This window comes from Colius striatus, chromosome 6 (genome assembly GCF_028858725.1).
Source record: "Colius striatus isolate bColStr4 chromosome 6, bColStr4.1.hap1, whole genome shotgun sequence".
NCBI lineage: Eukaryota > Metazoa > Chordata > Aves > Coliiformes > Coliidae > Colius > Colius striatus.
Window position 1 is genome coordinate 36002641 of NC_084764.1, and position 17643 is coordinate 36020283.

The 17643-nt window shown below is 45.1% G+C and overlaps 1 protein-coding gene across 4 annotated transcripts in view; it reads left to right on the plus strand.

Moving 5' to 3' along the window:
- Positions 1-6563: 6563 nt before the first annotated feature.
- Positions 6564-17643, plus strand: part of FBXO34 (F-box protein 34) — a 39819-nt gene continuing 28739 nt past the window's right edge. For all 4 annotated transcript variants that reach the window (XM_061998759.1, XM_061998758.1, XM_061998760.1 and 1 more), the window contains exon 1: positions 6564-6680. The gene's annotated coding sequence lies outside the window, so the exon portion shown is untranslated. The remainder of the gene's footprint in view (positions 6681-17643) is intronic.

Sequence of the window (17643 nt, forward strand, 5' to 3'; positions counted from 1 at the left end):
TAGGACTGGCTAGCATGTATGACTGAAATTCAAGTTGAAAACCTATTTGAGTTATTTTTTTGTTTTAAACAGTGAGGGAAAAGAACCTTTTGACCATCAATACCACAAAACCCAATGGAGTAACACAGGTAAGGAAAACGTTAAGGTGCAGTTAGTGCTTTTAGCCGCAACAGTGACAGAGCGAAAGGAGTACCCATCGCTGTTTATAAAGTGGGAACCTGGCGAGTTTAGGGACTAAGGTCTCGACTCAACAGTTTCGAGACGGGACCTCGATGGGATTAGAACAAACCGGGCACCATCTTCCAGCCCCGCTGCTTCCCAAGGAGAGGCCCCACGGTCGCCGCAAAGCTTTCCCCCTCAGCTCCTTCTCCTTCACTTCCTCGTCGTGTTTTCAGGCCAGTTCACAGGGGAAGCTGCACTGCCAGGCCTCCCAGGACAAGACCCCCGCCCCTAGCCCGCCAGCCCAGCCGTACCTGTGCCGCCGGCCCCAGCGCTCCGCTCTCCTCACCTCGCCCGGCGCGGCCCGCCTCGCCTCACTTTCAAATCTCGCCTGGCAACGCTCATTGGCCAGTCCCAGCCCGCCTGCAGGACCTTCCCTTTCATTGGCTGCGGGCATCATGGTCCTCCTCGCGCTTGCTGCTCATTGGTCAGTAGGGTAAGGGCGGGGGAGGTCCGTGTAGCCGCTCTAATATGGCGGCGGACACGGCAGGTGTGTGGGTGAGTGGTTGAGTGGTTGAGGTCGCGCTACCCTCACGCCCCACCGCGACTGGTCCTCAGTGGCCGTGCTGTGTCAGATCCCGAAGGGTCGCAGCCGGATTTACACAGGCTGTAAGGACCCTGGGGTTGTGCCGAGCCTTTGCCGCCTCTCTGCGTTTGGCTGGAGTGGGTTGCGTTTAACGCGACTCTCGCCTGCCAGACGACTTGTTCTGGGCTCGTTTGAAAATTGGCCAAATTAAACCGCGGAAAGGCGGATGAAGAGACCAACCACTTGGTGGCACTGCAGAAATGTGGACGGCGTGTGAGCAGCGAGGGTTCAGCCGGGAAGGTGCCGAGCAGCGGGCGTGAGGGTGAACGGCGAAGGACAACCGCACCTTTCCAGCAGCCTAAAGAGACAGGGCCCCTCCGTACGGCACGACAGGGACATGTCAGTACATTTGGCATATAGACGCGGTTAACAGTGAGAGGAGACGGCAATAAGAGCACAGGGCTGATCCCCGCATGGGAGTGTGGCTCTGTGCATCAGACTGTAGCACTAGGAGGAATGTCACCCCTCGGTTCCCTCTGTAGACTGACCGGGGTTGCAGCACAGACAGGCAAACGTTGACCACCCGGACTAATCCTGCAGGCATTGATTTACTATAGGGTAAGATGAATATGGAGGTTTATGACGACTAATGGGCTCCCCAGCATGAAAATGATCCAATTAAACATCAGAATGACCGGAGTTAATATTTGTAGACTCTACCCATAGAGTCCAATCCAAGGCAGTCCTCAGTGTTTGCTAGTTTTTTGATACTTCCCTTTTTCTCCCACATTGGTGGAATTTGAGGATATTCAGCAGCTCTACTTTACATTGTCAGCATACAGGGCAATGATATGAGCCATGCAGAACCAAAAGTTTTAGGGAAAAGGAAACTCCAAATGTTTAGAAGTGTCTTCCAATTAAAAAAAAAAATCTTGATGCATACTTGCATCTGAAAGATTAATTTGTGGTAAAACAACACTTGTTTGCTCCTCAGAGGATCTAGAATAGCTAAAATGAGGATATCAGTGATAGAATTGTGGAATCATAGAATGGTAGGGATTGGAAGTAACCTCTAGAGCTCATCCAGTCCAACCCCCTGCTAAAGCAGGTTCCCCTCGATCAGGGGGCACAAGAATGTGTCCAGGCAGGTTTGGAAACCTCCTGAGAAGGAGCCTCCACACCCTCCCTGGGAAGCCTGGGCCAGGGCTCCCTCACCTGAACAGTTTTTCCTTATGTTTTTAAGTGCAACTTTTTGTGTTCTAGCTTTTGTCCATTACCCCTTGTCCCGTCACTAATGCAGCAGTATGGCCTTCAAGGGAGACTAGTAATACAAATACCTAGCTGGGGTCCGTGGCAGGCTCAGGCTCTGCCCTGCACCCTGCCTGGTTGTTACCTGAGCTAGTCAGGTTAAAGCTAAAATGGAATCCTTAATGCACTGCAGTGACACCTTCCACTAACAATATCTAGGTCACCGCAGGGCTTTTGATGTGTTTGAATAATGCCATGGTTTGAAAGTATTGCAATGTCACTTGAAGATAAATCATGATAGTTGGGTGTTTTTCAACCAAATTCCTGATTGCTGCTGATTTTATTGTGTTTGAACATATTACCATTTAATAGAGATAAACATGCAATATGAATATATAAGCTCATTATCCTGTACAGATGTTATCCGTGCCTGAAAGGTTAAACCTGTCATTCTCATACAGGTCAGATGATTTTATGGTAATATGCCTACATTTCAGCCATTGAAGCTTTGAGAATCAATTTGAATTTACCTATTTCATGACACTATAACTGTCATTATTGGATACATCTTGTACCGAGGAGATGGTTATGTGGAAATCTGCTAACTTGCTCTCTCTACTCTTCATTCATTCACATGGGATATTTGCGCTTTGTGAAGGTAACTCTTCCCACCCTTGCACAAATGTACCTTACTGAAGAACAATAATGGAGCATGTAGGGAAATCTATCTCCAAATTTAGCCCTGAAATAATTCCAGTTATGGAATATATTTTTGGTGAGAATTTAGGTATATGCAGTTACAAAACTATAGCCCCCCCCAGTGCCACACACTTGCCAGTTGCATGGAGTCAAAGAAAAGCCTCTGTAGGAAAATTACTGAAAGTGGAGCACAGCACAATGTTGTAGAGGGCATCCTCTGTCAGGAGTAATCCTCCTGACAAATTTAACTGATAACCTCTTCAGTGTTGTGCAACAAAACCATGTACAGTGCATTGGTTGTTTTGTTCCCACTTCTGCTAATGCTTTTCATCTGAAGTGGTCACTCACTGAAAAACCAGAACCAATTCTAGGAGCATGAACTAGAAGCTGTATTCTTTTCTTAAAACAGCTAGAAGCATGGTTAAGCTTTCTGATGCATTTTCTTGCTCTATTCTTTGGGTTTCATTTTGCACTGGAGCACATCATTAACAGGAGTGTGAGGTGGATGCCCACAAAACCCCTCATGCCTCAGCCTGTAGCCTGGGAGGAGGGTATGGTCCAAGCAGGTAGGAGAGAGGGACATTTGAGTCTCACCTGAAGAGTGTTTTCCCTTTCCTGGGTAGCTGCAGGTACCACAGTCTACATCAAAGGGGAGCCCTACAGCCCATGGTCTCAATAAGGAATTGGTAACCTTGCTCTGCTCCTTCAGAGAGCTCTTAGGGACTCCTAAACCCCAGATGTGTGGACCCAGGGTCCCAGGCTGATGGGCACACCTCCACCCTGGACATGCAGAGTGAGCCTAACATCCCTTGTCTGATGTTTCCTGCAGCCAGGTCTCTGCCCTTGGCAGGTAGGAGTTTCCACTCCCCCTTGGGAGGTGACTAAAGCCCTGGGCTATACATAGAAAGACAAGGTACCCGACTCTGGGTATTACATTGCACTCTGGCAGACTGATCCCTAACAGCTAGATGTTAGAGCACATTTAGAAGCTCCCACCTTTCACTGGAGCTAACCTAAAATGCAAACTAGCAATCTTATAGTGCAAGGTGGAGTGGGAAACAAAGCCTGAGTAGTTTTTATCTCAGCATATCTTTACATGCTCTGTGCAGATACACTTGAGAACACCAAATGTTCCCTGCTGTTATAGATTCCAGTTTAAAAACTGTTTTAATACTACAGGTGAAAGCATCTTGCAACTGGTTTCATTGTCCAAGGCCCAAAGCCATATTCTCAAGACAATCACATTTCTTTCCAGACTCAAACCTTCTCAGTTTTCTTCCATGGGGAAGAGGGGAGTGGGAATGAACCCAAGAACAAATGCTATACTCAGCCATAAGGCACTGCTGAGTTGAGACAAAATTTGTATTGTTTCCAAAGTGACCCAGTGCAGTGGGTCACTTTGGGCAAGTTGTGCTTTCATCCCCTTTAGCAAAGGCAGTTGATGAGCTGCTTAGTGTGGTGCTATTGGACAATGTTGCAGCAGCGGGAAGTAGGTTTCCAATAGAATTAGGCAACAACCATTGCATTTTCATTTCTAAAGAGCATCCTTTTCCTTACCTTAGACAAATCTTCTAGGTTTTGTTCTTATTATTGCTATTATTTTGGCTTAAAACCTGTACATATTTTTTTCTCAGTGTGCAATTCCTTCATATCTCTGTTGCTCAGAATCAGAACAACTCCTACAGAAGCCGTATGCAGCTGCTGGAGTTCAGAGTTTCCTGGTTAAAACAAATCCAGGCAGTAAGAAACAGCTTGGTGTAGAGAGTACAACAACTCAAAAGCTTTGAGGAATATGAACTTTAATTGAGATGGAAACAATAAAAGAGCTATAATGACTTGGTTAATCCTCTGTACTCTGACAGAGTTAAACTTCTCCTAGTCTCTGATAAGATAGGACTGGTTATCTTTATCTCTTGGTTTTTTTTTATGTTCAAGGCTACTGAAGTGCAAAAGTGCCAGATGGCCATGTAAGCTAAACAATGTGCAAAATCTTTCTTATAGTATCACTAAATGCTGGCGTGTGGGTGGAGTGGTGGGGGGAGAGAAAGGTTATTTAATCATTAGAAGTCACTTAGCAGCATTTAGGTGTTGTTATCAGCATCCAACCAAAGATTGGGTCTGTACCATCCTGGGGCCTTTTTCTAATATGGCAGGGCACATACTTCCCTTTAAGTCATCCCCTTTAAGATATCTTGTGTGTGAATTGTGGTACCATGCCAGTATATAGGGTTGGTTGGTTTTTTTTCCACATGCACAAATGAATCACCACAGTCCTATAACACAGAATTTTTTCCTGGAACACGAAGCTACTGTGTCAGCAGCAGCTAAATCCTGTTGTTGTTCTGGGATTTTGTTACAGTCCAGAGGAGAAAGGACTGGAGGGATGAGGAACTATAGGTTCTGTTTTCTATCCTGTCACTGATCTAATAATTGACCTTCACCAACTTGTTTTACCTCTGTCTTCCCTCTCACCCTTTGCTTTGACATTGTATATAGTGGCTGTAGACTCCAGAGACTTTGGGAGAGTCATCTCAGCCATCTGAGATGCCACATTAATGTGATGCAGTGCATTGGCTAATTAGCTCTGCCCCTCATCAAGACTACTCTTGACACACTTACACTGCTTTTTAGCTTGAGAATGGTCTCAAGGACCTTCTCACAGTATTGTGTTACACAGACTAAGTAGCACCTCCACTGCTGTCCTCCTGCAGGTCAGACAAACCAGGCCTTTTTGGTTGGCCCTGCTCTCACCCTGGGTCATCTGTGGTCCTCTACAGGCACTTACATCCCCCCCTGCTTCTCTCTGAGCGGAGATGAACTCTTGAAATCTTATTTTGAGGAGGAGGGAAGGCTCCTTGTGGCAGAAGCCCCTTTAGGCTCAAGCCACCATCTGCTGCCACCACTTAATTCTTTCCCCAATGCCTTCCCTTTGCATTTCACACTTGTTCTCAGTACCTTTGGTTTTGCAGAGCTTCTCTGACACCTGTCTCTCCCTTGCAGGCTGAGAGCTTTGTGAGGCTGGCACACTAGAAGAGTGGCTGGGGTGATCCTTGTGTGACAGAGCAGAGGTTGGGGGCTGCACAGCTGTGCTGCCTAGGATACATCTACACCAAGAAAAGCAGCTCATGTTTTCCTGTGCTGTGGGCAGCAACCACACAAACGATGGCAAAGGATATGTAGTGATTGTGTTGGGCTGGTAACATCGGTGAAGCAAGTCAGCTGGCAAGGCTGGCACTGTGCTGGCAGGTTCCAGTACCCTGAAGGACTACCGTTTCACACTCCCTTCCTGCAGCTCTTTTGGCCATGTGGTCAGAAGCAAAATAGATTTTAAAGCCAGAAGGCCTATCAAATGAATTTCTTTGGCCTCCTGCAAAGGACTGTATAGATTTTTATCCTGTTATCACTATATTAAATCAACTCATAAGCTACCAGTGCCTGGCTGCGGGCTGGCACCCGCATCGGTTCCAGTGCCACGTTAGTGGCTAAACCTCACCGCAACCACCACACCGGTATTAAGCTCCGAAGCTCGAAGACACCAAGGCTGCGCGAAGACCCCACCATTGAGGACTGCCTCCAAACGCCCCTGGCCTTGAACCTGCCGGCCGGGGCCTCCCGGGCCTGGCCCCGTTCCGAGGAGACCGCTGAGGCCCCGAGGAGAGACCCGACCGCCGGAAAACCCGCTGGAGAGGAAGGCTCGAGGCCCCGAGGAGACCCGAATCGGGCCCCCGCCCGGCGGTGCCTGGCACGGCGCGGGGACGGCCTGCGTTACCGGCGGCCTTCCCCGGCGGCCCCGGGCCCGTCCCGCCCCGTCCCGCCCCGCCCCGGGCGCGGATTGGCGCGGCCGGCGGGGCCCCTCCCGCCGCCGCGGCTGGGCTCAGTGGGGGGATCCGGCCGCGCTTGCTGAGCCCAGCTTGGCGGCTCCGCGCAGCTCCGCGCCGCCGGGACTGCCCCCCTCCTCCCCGCGGGAGCGTGGCCGGCCCCGCTCCAGGTAAGCTTTTCGCGGCGGGACTGGGGCGAGGAGAGAGGTGCCGCTCGGTTCTTCTGGACGCGGGGCCGCGGCTGGCAGGCGGGCGGCGAGCAGGCCCCGCACGCACCGCCCGCTCTCACCGACGGCCATGGCGGCTCCGGGGGCCGCCGAGGGGCCGCTGGCCGGACGGGGTTACGCGGCGCCGGGCCCCGCGGAGGGCACGAGGCCTTCTCGCTGCCCCGGTGCGGCGCCCGCTCGCCGCCGGCCGCCCCTTCTGGGGCTTGTTTTTGTTTTATTCACGGTGCTCCCCGCAGCGCCGGCACCCTTTTCCCGTGGTGGGGGGCCGCCTCTCGGGAGGGTTTATTGCGCGTCTCTCGTTGTGCCCCCTTCTCCTGGCAGAGCTCCCGTGGTCTTCCCGCTTCCCGGCGGGCCCTGCCCGGCGGCTCTGACAGCGTGAGCCCGCGGGGGTGGTTCAGTGCTGGGGAAGGACCGCTCCGTAGCTGTCGGGTCCCGTCCCCTCGCCACGGCCAGGGTCAGCCGTGCGGCTTGCGGAGCATCTCTTCTCCCCAGCGGTTGCATAACGCGATCGTGCCGCGAGGCCGGCCCACGCGTGGCCGAGGGCAGCACGGGGGTCTGGGGAAAGGGGCGTCCGGACCGCCGCTGCTTTCTGCGGGTCGTGGTCACTTCGTAGGCCCGCGGGCAAGCATGTGGAATTTTTCTTTAAAAAACGAAAAGCCCTACATATTTTTTCTCCAAATTTTGATCTCCAGAGTGCTGTCACTTCCCGATCGTGTTTTCCTGCACGGCTTATACTGTGCTTCATACATCTGCTGGCCTTTTGGAGCAAAAAGATTGTGAAGCTCAGTCAACACAAACTGTGATCCCAAAAGAAAGCCTTAATTGTTATTAGCTATTGTGGATAACGCCTCTAATAATGTGTTCACATGGAGATGGCGTAAGAAGTTAAGGAAAGGTTAAAAGTACAATTACAGTGGAAGTGATTTCTTCTCAAAATTACTTCCTCGAAGGCCTTACTCGAAACAGCAAGTGTACCTTTTAATTTCTTCAGTAAACTGAGGGTTTTTTGACTGCACCATGTGGCTTCCAGTTGGAAAAATCCTTGTGTCTGAAGAAGTGGATCTGATGCTTGTCCTGTGAGGTACCTTGTACAACGCCCAACAGCAGCCTACGTTTCTCTGCCCTGCTTTTAAGGAACCGGCTGGGATAGGGGCTGTAAAGCAGAGGCAGAGCAGCTCGGGGTTCCTTGCGGGCTGTAAAACCTGCCTACGAAGCTGTGTAAATAGTGGAGTGGTTAACTCTGCTGCACAGCAGGCTGGCGTGGCTGCACCGTAGCTCTGGGTAGCCAGTTTTGGTAGCTGGAGATATCTAGGCTGGCTTTGAAACAGGCTAACTTGCTGCACAGACTCGAGTCGCGAGTCTTAATGAGTGTTTGCGTAGTGCTTCGTGTTTTCTCGGATGAAGGGTTTTACATAATTGGCCATTACAATTGTCTGCCACCCCTAGAGAGGAGCCAAAAAAATAATAAGCATGGAGGTAGGCAGTTGTTTTGGAAGTCCAAAATCTAAACCCTTAAATGCCTGTAGGTTGTTAGTGTTGTGGCTGCTTAATGTGGAGGCAGCAAAATTACTGACATAAAAAAACCCCAAAATATCCATTTCTTTGCTGCTTTTGAGCTGTTTGATCAACATCATCCAGACAAATGACATCCTGGTTATGTCTGAGCTGCTACTGCTTCAGTGCTGAGAAGAATTTCTGATGCCACTCCAGTTGCACCAGCATTGCATTTTTTTTCCCCTTGAAATCTCAATTTGAAGCCTTTTACAGTGTTTTGATTCCTTTTTAATAAACGGCTAATCCCTTGCTGCAGGGGATAGGAGTGTTTTGAACGTGGCATTTTTGGGTCCTGGGGGAAGGGTGAAGGGAGTGCCTTATATTGCTTTCCAGCAGCCACCCGCCTTCCCTGGGTCTGAGTGAAAGAGCCTTATTGACTGGTTTTGAAGGTAACATGCCCAATTCTCCTCTTACATGCTCAAAACCATAAATTTGCTGTAGCACAGAGCCTTTGAGGGAAAGAAATGGAATGTCAAGGAACCTGGGCTTCATCACAAGCAGCCTGGCAACAAAGGCAGTGCCTGTTAATTGTGTCATGATTATCAAAATCTCCCCTTCTAGTGACAAAAGTTCCTTTTCAATATGTGTCAAAAGTTGTGGGATTTGATTCAATACCAAGGTCTTAAAATCATCTTGCACCTCCATATGACTAAGTTGTCTTTCATTTTTAATTGGAGAATGAGCAGAGGCTGAGGAGGAAGCTGGGTATGTTTCGCTTGCACTGAACTCTCTTTAAAATCTCTTCTCCATTTAGATAAGGATCGTGAAGAAGTGTGAGTGACTTGTCAAGCACTAAGCTGCAATTAATTTTCTTACAGGCATATAAAATATCTTTCTGTGTCCCTTAAAATGGGAAGCTCATCTTGTAGCATGCTGCAGACGCGTAGCACAGGGCCGGTGAACTTGGTTAGCAGCTAGCAGTGAGAGCATGCGTTCACAGAGACTTGCCTGTAGTTCCCGTGCAAGGAAGGACTGTGGTTTTGGGGTACAGAGGTGTCCAGGTCAATTTCTGATGCCAGGAACTTAAATAGTGTGTAATAGACACACAATACTACCTGGGTGCTAACAGTCTCTGAGATTCCAGGTGTCAACACGTTCATTGTAATGTGTTGTTTTCACTTCTCACTGCCCTGGAGCATAAAGAAATAAGCAATTTAGTGTAATCCTCAATCAACAGTTGCTTTATTACCAGCAGATATGGCGTATTTCAGTATTCCCATTGTAGGTTTGATACCTGATATTCAGAGGAGATAACAGCTAGTCTTGTACCATGCCATAGTTGAGTCTGTAAGGAAAACATAGGACTGGTCCCAAGCCTGTGATTAAAGTTAATGTAGCAGTGGAAGCATGTGTGTGTCATGTTCCTGCCTGCTGCTTTTTTAGGGTCTTGTGGATTATTTGGTTATCAGATGCATTACTAGATGTTCTTGTCCATGCATTGAAGCTTTTGAAGGAAGTCCTAGTTTAGTGAAAGTTGCTGGTTAGAGATCCATGTCCCAGCTTTATGAATTCAGCAGTAAGGAGGGCACAGAAATGTTGCTTTTGTACATATGGCTGATCAGGTCTTATTTTCACCATATTTTACCTCTTTTGTTTTCTAAGCGACTTTGATTCTATTAACTTATTAAACTTAGAATCTATTGAAGTAATTGTGACTTCACTTCATAGGCTTTATAAAATGAAAGAATATTGTCCATTTTTTAGTATCCTCTTTTTGTTCTCCTAAAATATGCATTGCAATAATTGCCCATAGTTGCAGATTCTTGCTGCAATTGCAGGATTTGTATTTGGAATTTACATTTGTAGTTGTGGAATTTGTGTTTATTTTCCAAATAACTTTTCTTTCTTCTTGTGGAGGGTGAATATCTGCTGTATCATTTACTAATCCTGCTGTTGCAATCTTATGCCTAGAGCATAAGTGGAGATGTATTTACCACTGTAGGCATGGTGGGTGGTTTTAATATAGCTATTTTGAGTATCAAACATAGAGAAACCACAGCAGGACTGGCTGGTGTTAGGGGTAGGGTGAGCTTGTGCAGCTCGCATCACTGGTACTTGCTTGGGCAGCCAGTTCGTGGTTAAAGCTAGGTGTCTGCAGTGTCATTACAATGGGTATGTGAGGCATATGCATTAAATATAGCTCAGGTATGTCTAAGCATGTTGCAATTGCACCTTCTGTGTCAGTACAGAGGTAATGGGAATGTTTACACAGATCACCTTCCTACACATCGGAGGTTCAACTGCCTCTTGTGTAGTGAGTTGCTGCTGGGCAGCCACATGACTACTTAATGCTGTTTTGAGAGTCAAAATGCACTACAGAGGGATGCATAAATGGCTGGTAAGAAAATGTCAGCTTTAAAAAAAATACTCAGAAATGGCTGACTGTTATCTTGGGGTGCAAAAATAGTGCTTTTCCATGTGATTATAAAAAGAAGCCGCTGTATCTGCAGTTCATAGCAAAGTAATGGCATTTAGGTAGCACAGGGGCTGAATTTCTGCCAGTGAAAGTCTTGCTGCCCTAATGTGCCATTCTGTACAGTGCTCACAAGTGAATATGCAGTGTTCTTCTGCTTTGCAGCGAAACAACTAGTGATTAAAAATTCAGCAGATGTTGTGGTTCACTTAACTACTTGTTCTTGCATCATTCAGGTCATATCACACAATTAATGTTGCTAATGTTCAATCTGGCTCTTTTTTTGTTCTAAGAGTGGAAATTATCTGAACTACCATGGGATTTATGGAACTATTTTGGCAGGAACTAGGCTATGTGAAGTAAATTATTCAGAACTGTTTTTATCCTTCCCCTGCCTTGGAGAATCTCCTTTTGATTTCTCAAATATTACTTGTTCGTGCAAAACAGGGTTTTCATTTCTGCAGGTTTTCTCACTTTAAAAACTTAAGTGTTTTCTTTTGATTGCCTTGAGATGATAAATGAGACTCCCTAGTTGAAAATGGAGAGGGAGGGAAATCATGATAGGTGTAAGTGCTTGCTTTGTTACTTAAACTCAGTATTTAATTTGGCCACAGAAGTATTTTTGTATGAGGACTCTTGTTTTGTTTCGGGCAGGGTTTCTACTGCTTTCAGTAAGTCTACTTTTAATTTGCACGGTTTTGGTTAATAGTGTATAATCCAGTGTGTCACTTACTTGACTTGCAAATGAAACACTCTCTGTATGTTCCTTATTATGTAAGTTTTGGGTTCTTTTTGTAGCACAACCAGGTTCTGGAGATGTTTTCTGGGCTACTCGGAGCTGCAAAGAACACTCGTGCAGCGAGACTTGTGACTGGCTTTTGTTTCTTTCACTGCTTTTCTGTTTGGAAGCTGCTGCCTGTGCTGCACAAGGAGAAGCCTATCCTCTCTCCTCGTGATCAGTGCAGTAACTATGGTTTTGGTTGACCTTACTGTATCTTCTCAGGACTCTGATGATCCTCATAGTAGGAGGTTGGATTCTCTTAGATGTGTGCCCCCTAAACTGGATACATCCATTGACATACATCTTTATGGATCTGGCTTCTATAAGCAGGATGTAAATAGCAAGGTTAAGGCAGGCAAGAGACAGAGAAAAGTTGCTTAGTCTTTCAGTGTCTTTGAGAGTAACTTGCTGTACCAGGACAGCTCTTGGCATGACTAAGAGAAACTGAATTGAGAATGTGGAATGCAAGTGAAATATTTTGGTCAAGGGCACACACAAAGTTCAGTCGTTGCTTAGCATGTTGCTGCAGGTAGCTGAAGAGTTGCAGGGCTGAGGAGAAGGCTGTATCCTGTTAAGCATGAAGTGGCAAGTTGGTGAAGGGAATGGAAAAGGTAGATTTGAATGTTAAGGTACATGGTATACAAAATAAAATGGATACACCTGTAAAGAGAGTTTTTGAGATAATGGGAAAAAAAATGGAGACCTTCCCTTTACACATGCCATTTGAGTTTGCAATTTGGATGATTTTTCTTGTGATCTGTCAATTAGCACATCAAGAGGATGTAATTTTAGACAAGGCAGACATTTTTTTTTTTTGCAAAAACCTGTTTGGCCTATTAATGCTAATGGACTTGCAGAGAACTTATTTGTGCTAAATTGTCAGCAGATAGTCAATCAGTTTGGAAAGTCAAGTCTTAAAGATGTAAACCCTCCCCCAGCTTATTTAATATCCTGTTTAGAGTTATGGAAAAGGAGGCTTCAGATTGTGTTTTGCATATTTCTGATACCATGGATGCATGTATCCAATATGTTGTACTTCCAGAATTGATATTCAGTATAATATGTTGAAGCTCCAATTGCAAAAAATATCTTCACACATAGCTAATTCCATCTGCTGGAAAATTAAAGTGGGGCTAACTTCATCACTTATTTGGGACCTGCTTTTTGCTGTGCTAATTACTATGTATGAACTTGGAAATTTGCATAATTTTTTGGCAAACCAAAGCAGCAGCCATTTAATTTAGAATTTTATTAACTTTAAACATCCCTAGCAACTCCTAAGTTGCTTCTAGTTTGTTTTGTGGTTTTGGTGTTTTACAAGCATTGGTTTAGTAAGCTGCAATAGCTTTTTTTTCTCTCCCTTTGCTGGAACTTGTACATAAAACAGCAACTTTGCTGCCATTCCCACTACCTTTTAACCTGAAATCTAAGGCAAAGCTCCTCCTGTCATTCAAATTGAAAAAAAAATGTTGAAATTCTCATAAAACGAATGCAAACCCAATAGAATTAGAAGTTAGATTTTGTTTGTTCTTCTGCAGTGTGAGAAGAGCACTTGAAATATTTTAGGTGTAGACAGTTTTTAGAAAGTAACCTTGGGGAAACTGGGGCATGTCAAGTCTGGTCCTAATTCTGGTAAAAGCTCTTCTGATGTGAATTCTTAAACTCCAAAGAGTTTGGATGTAAAAAAAATCACTGCAGGTAGTTACTAATTGTTCTTTCTTACTAAAAGGCTGAGTTTTGACACATTTTTGACTTCTCAAGGTGTCTAGCAATGCCTTTTCCACTTGGTTTCCTTTTGTCCTCATGACCTCCTCCTTTTACTGGTTTTGCTGCTTGGCAGGCAGTGAAGGCATAGAATCTAAAATATTAAAACTGTTGGAATTGTGTAATAAAAAAACACTATCTGCTTTGTTGGAATGCTGTTATTTACTGGCTAATTTTATTTAGGATGTAATAGACTGGATTAATTTTAAAATCTGAAGTATTCTTTCTGCATTACAGTCTCAGTACCATCAGAAACTTACAATTTTGCTATGTGCAATTCCAGTCCCCTGTCTTTGTCCCTCTTCTATCCTCCATTGATCACTGAAGAACGCAGTTTTTTTCCTTGGGATGAAAGGGGTTATATTGGTAGGCTCTTTAATGTCTCTCTAATTGGCAGAAAACCAAACATAAAATCTTCTTCATAAGTCACCTACTGTTAACTTTCTTTGCATGCTAACATCACCAAAAAGATTTTTGGGTTTGGTTTGTTTTCCCCAAGTCTAGACCAGGCATAATTATGTGCATGTGTATGTGTAGACCTGGGTGTTACCATCCTGCAGCCCAGCAAACAATTTGAAAGTCCTTTGGCAGTCAAAGACCAAAATGTCTTGTAGCATCAAAGGCAGCAGCTATCCCTCTGCATCTAGGTAGGTGAAATAATTTTCTGTTGTATCGAAAGTTCAAAGACTTAACTTGTGGCTTGTGCCTGTGGTTTGGCTTTCTGCAACGTGTCAGACTGGAGGCTATGCTTTATAAAAAGTGTTTGGACACTGGGTTCAAACAGGATTTGTTGTGTATCAAGTGATGGTAGCTAGAGCTGAATTCAGGTTTGTTTACCAGCTCATGTGCTTCCAGAGGCAACCCAGTTTCCTTTTGATTTATAAAGCTCTTCGCTGAGGTTTTTGTTCCAAACTTTGCCTCATCAGTCTTCATTGCAAAGCATAAAAATCCTTTCTGTCGTGAATCTCCACTTTGGCATTGGGACTGTGGTCTTAATATATTTGTGTCTTCAAATGGGTTTCTAGACCTTGATTTGATCATGAGGGCACCAGAGCTTACCATCACCTTGATTTGATCATGAGGGCACCAGAGCTTACCATCAGGTGTGGGACAGGCTGTTGGTTTCTTCCATTTCTTTTGATTTCCTTTCTAAAAAAGGATGGCCCCTTACCATCCCATTTTTAATGAGGTAATTTTATCTCGATAAGCACATGAATGAAGTGGTGCAAAGATGTTTATGAGTCTGAAATCTAAGATGATCTGTTACTGCTTCTGAAATCCAGGCTGTGGGAGGATTACTGATGGCAATGAATCTGTCTTCTGTGGCATTAAAAAATCCCTGTGTTTCTCTTAGAATGCTTATGCGTTTTTTTTAGATGCGGTAAGACTACAGATGTAGTCATATTAAAATGTGTAATAACTTGCTTTGAATTGGTCTTGCAGCAGAAGCGGTTGGAGATATGGCTCTGGTACAAGTTACTGGAAATATTATTTTAATTCAGCTTTACAGCCTGTGCTGTGAATGGGAGCTCAGAGCAGCTTGAGTTGTGCTCCCTCCATCCTGTGGCGCATGGGATGCCACCAACAGTGGAATACACCAGTTTTCCTAATAATTGCTTTGTCAGGTCTTTAACAGCTTAGTTGTAGGGTAAATAGTAGTTTACATCCCTGTGTAGCAAATATCTCCGCAAGGTTCTGATTCTGTGTTGTCTTCTCACCTTAAAAGGTCTTTTTTTCCCTTTTTCCTCTTTTGGATCAGTAGATGCAGCCAATGAGGAAAGGGTTGTGTAGGGATTTTTTGTGGTTATTACCACTGCATCCCTGGCCTGACAGAACCCAAGGAAGTGAAGGCACCAGTGTCTTGCAGTTGATGGCCCATTCATTTTTGGGAAGATGTTTTTAGGAAGCTGGGAAGAACTTAACTCAGAAAAAAGTCGAGGAACTTAAATCTGAGTATAAAATGCTTGCATCCATAGTGGAACAATACACAGTAAGTTCACTGGTGGTGCAAGTTGCATTAGTATTGGTTGTAAGGTTGGTTTTTAAAATTCTTGGGTTTAGGGCTAGGGGAATCTCCCCTGTCCCCAGACCACCCGTTTGTCACTTGGGTCACAGGAATTGTTTTTTATCAGATGACTGTCCAGGCAATGCAAAGGCAGTTAAGGACTGAAGATTCTGTCAGACTGTTTTCCATTTGAAGAAACCTAGATATTAAAACAAAAAAAAAAAAAGAGAAATTTAGATATTGGTGACCACAGATAGAGAAATTTTACCAGGGTGTACATGAGGGGGAGAAAGCATGTCTTCAATTAGACTAACTGGGGTGGAGAGAAGGATGAGTTGCCATTTGGCTTTGAGGTGTCTGGGGCTTTTCTGCATCTTCCATATATCTGTGGTTATGGAGATTTACAAACACAAAGCCCAACTCTTTAAGGGAAGGTAAAATGAGCCAGTGTCAGTAAAGCTAGACAGAGTACCAGCAAGCGATACTTGTGTCCTGGGTTTAATATATTCATTTCACAGTGGTCATGCTCAGGAGGATCAGGGAAAGATGCTCTAATTTAAAGCTAGTACAAACAGCTGTTCTTTTTTCCTCTGAAAAGTGGTATGCCTTTACTAAGAGCTAAATGCAGGCATGTTAAGCTTAATGTATGCATGTGTGGGTACCTGAGAGTCCCATTAAGTAAACCAGTAACTTTCTTTTAGAGAGATACCGAGAATCTCAGCTTTGCTGCCAGTCAGGGCCAAGCCAGACTTGTTAGCAGCTTGTAAGCAACAGGCTTACTTTGCTTTGGAGGTATTTTAAGTGATGAGGATAGCAGAGCTAGAGGGAGAGGTGATAAAGTCTGTGCTGGTGTGGGGTTTTTTTTTAATCTTTTGAGAGGAGAGGGAGATGGAACTAATTGCATACCTTCAATTCCAGTTACTTCATTACTGAATAGTTATTGGAGCAGCCCTGCAATCTGCTCTGATAGCAGATAAGTGGAGTGGCTTGCAGCACTTTAAACAAAACTTAAGTGCTTTTTCCTTTTTCCCTGGAGTGAAACTGTAATTTCATTATGTGAATGTTAGCCAGGACAAAGTTGTTTTTGCAGCTGTCATGGTGCTTCTCTGGGCTTTGTGTATGTTAGAGGTGCATTCCCAGTGTATGTACCAAAAATACCCTAAAATACTGCATTCCTTTACCTGACAGCTTCAGTTGAAGGCCCTGCAAGTGCTTTGCCAGGGAAAGATCTGTTTAGCTTTGAGATTAGATGTCTCAAAGGGTTTAGATACAAACCAATGAGTGTTTAGATGATATTTCCTTTCCTTAGCAATAAATGTTAGTTTGTCTTCATTAGTCCCTGAGTAGTCCAGTAGAAAAGCCCAGCCAAAAAGACCTTGTCTGCCAGGTCTGCTGCTTCACAATGAAAATCTATGTGGAGAGAGTGGTCATGTTAATGAGTTTGGAGCAGAATTCCGTAATTTTTTTAGGTTCCCCAGATGGGGCTTTATATACAACCCATACAGAGCAAAAGAGAATGCTTGGGCAGAGCTTCAGAGAGAGTTTTTGCCTTTCTTTGAAAAAGGATAATAATGCATTCATGCATCGGACTGAATCCTGATAAAATACCTTCTTGGAACTGATGTTGGTCATGATGATTTTCAGGTACCAGCTTAAGGCCAGGACAGCACCACAGATGAGTGCCTGGGTTTTGCATAGCATAGTACTAGGTAAAGTTTAAACTCTTATCAGGGTGACTATTTCTAGACTGCCATAGAACTGTTAAATCTGATCTATTCCTAAAAAGCAACTGACCATGTAGTCTGAGCTGCATATGATTCTTTGTCCCTGGTTTTGACTTGAATGGAAAAGTAGTTTGGTTTTGCATTGAACTGAACTCAACTGTCACTGCCCCAAAGGGGATCTGATCTTGCAGCTTCTGCGTGGACTCCAGGCAGAGCTCTTGGCTCTCGCTGCTTTTTGCTGAAAGCAGGGTAACTCAAGTCATACAATCCTAGAATGGTTTGGCTTGGAAAGGATCTTAAAGCTCATCTCCTTCCTACCCCTCTGCCATGGGCAGGGACACCTCCTATCAGACCAGGTTGCTCTAAGCCCCATCCAGCCTGCCCTTGAGTACTTCCAGTTTAGGGCAGCCACAGCCTCTCTGGACAACTTGTGCAAGGGCCTCACCACCCTCACAGGGAAGAACTTCTTCCTTACATCTCATCTAAATATCCCTTATTTCCATTTGAAGCCATTACCCCTTTGTCCTGTTGCTACATCTCCTTGTAAAAACTCCTTCTCCAGCTTTCTTATCAGCCCCTTTAGGGACTGGTGACTGCTGTAAGGTCTCCCTGGAGCTTTCTCTTCCCCAGAGTGAACACCCCAAAGTCTCTCAGCCTGTTTCCAT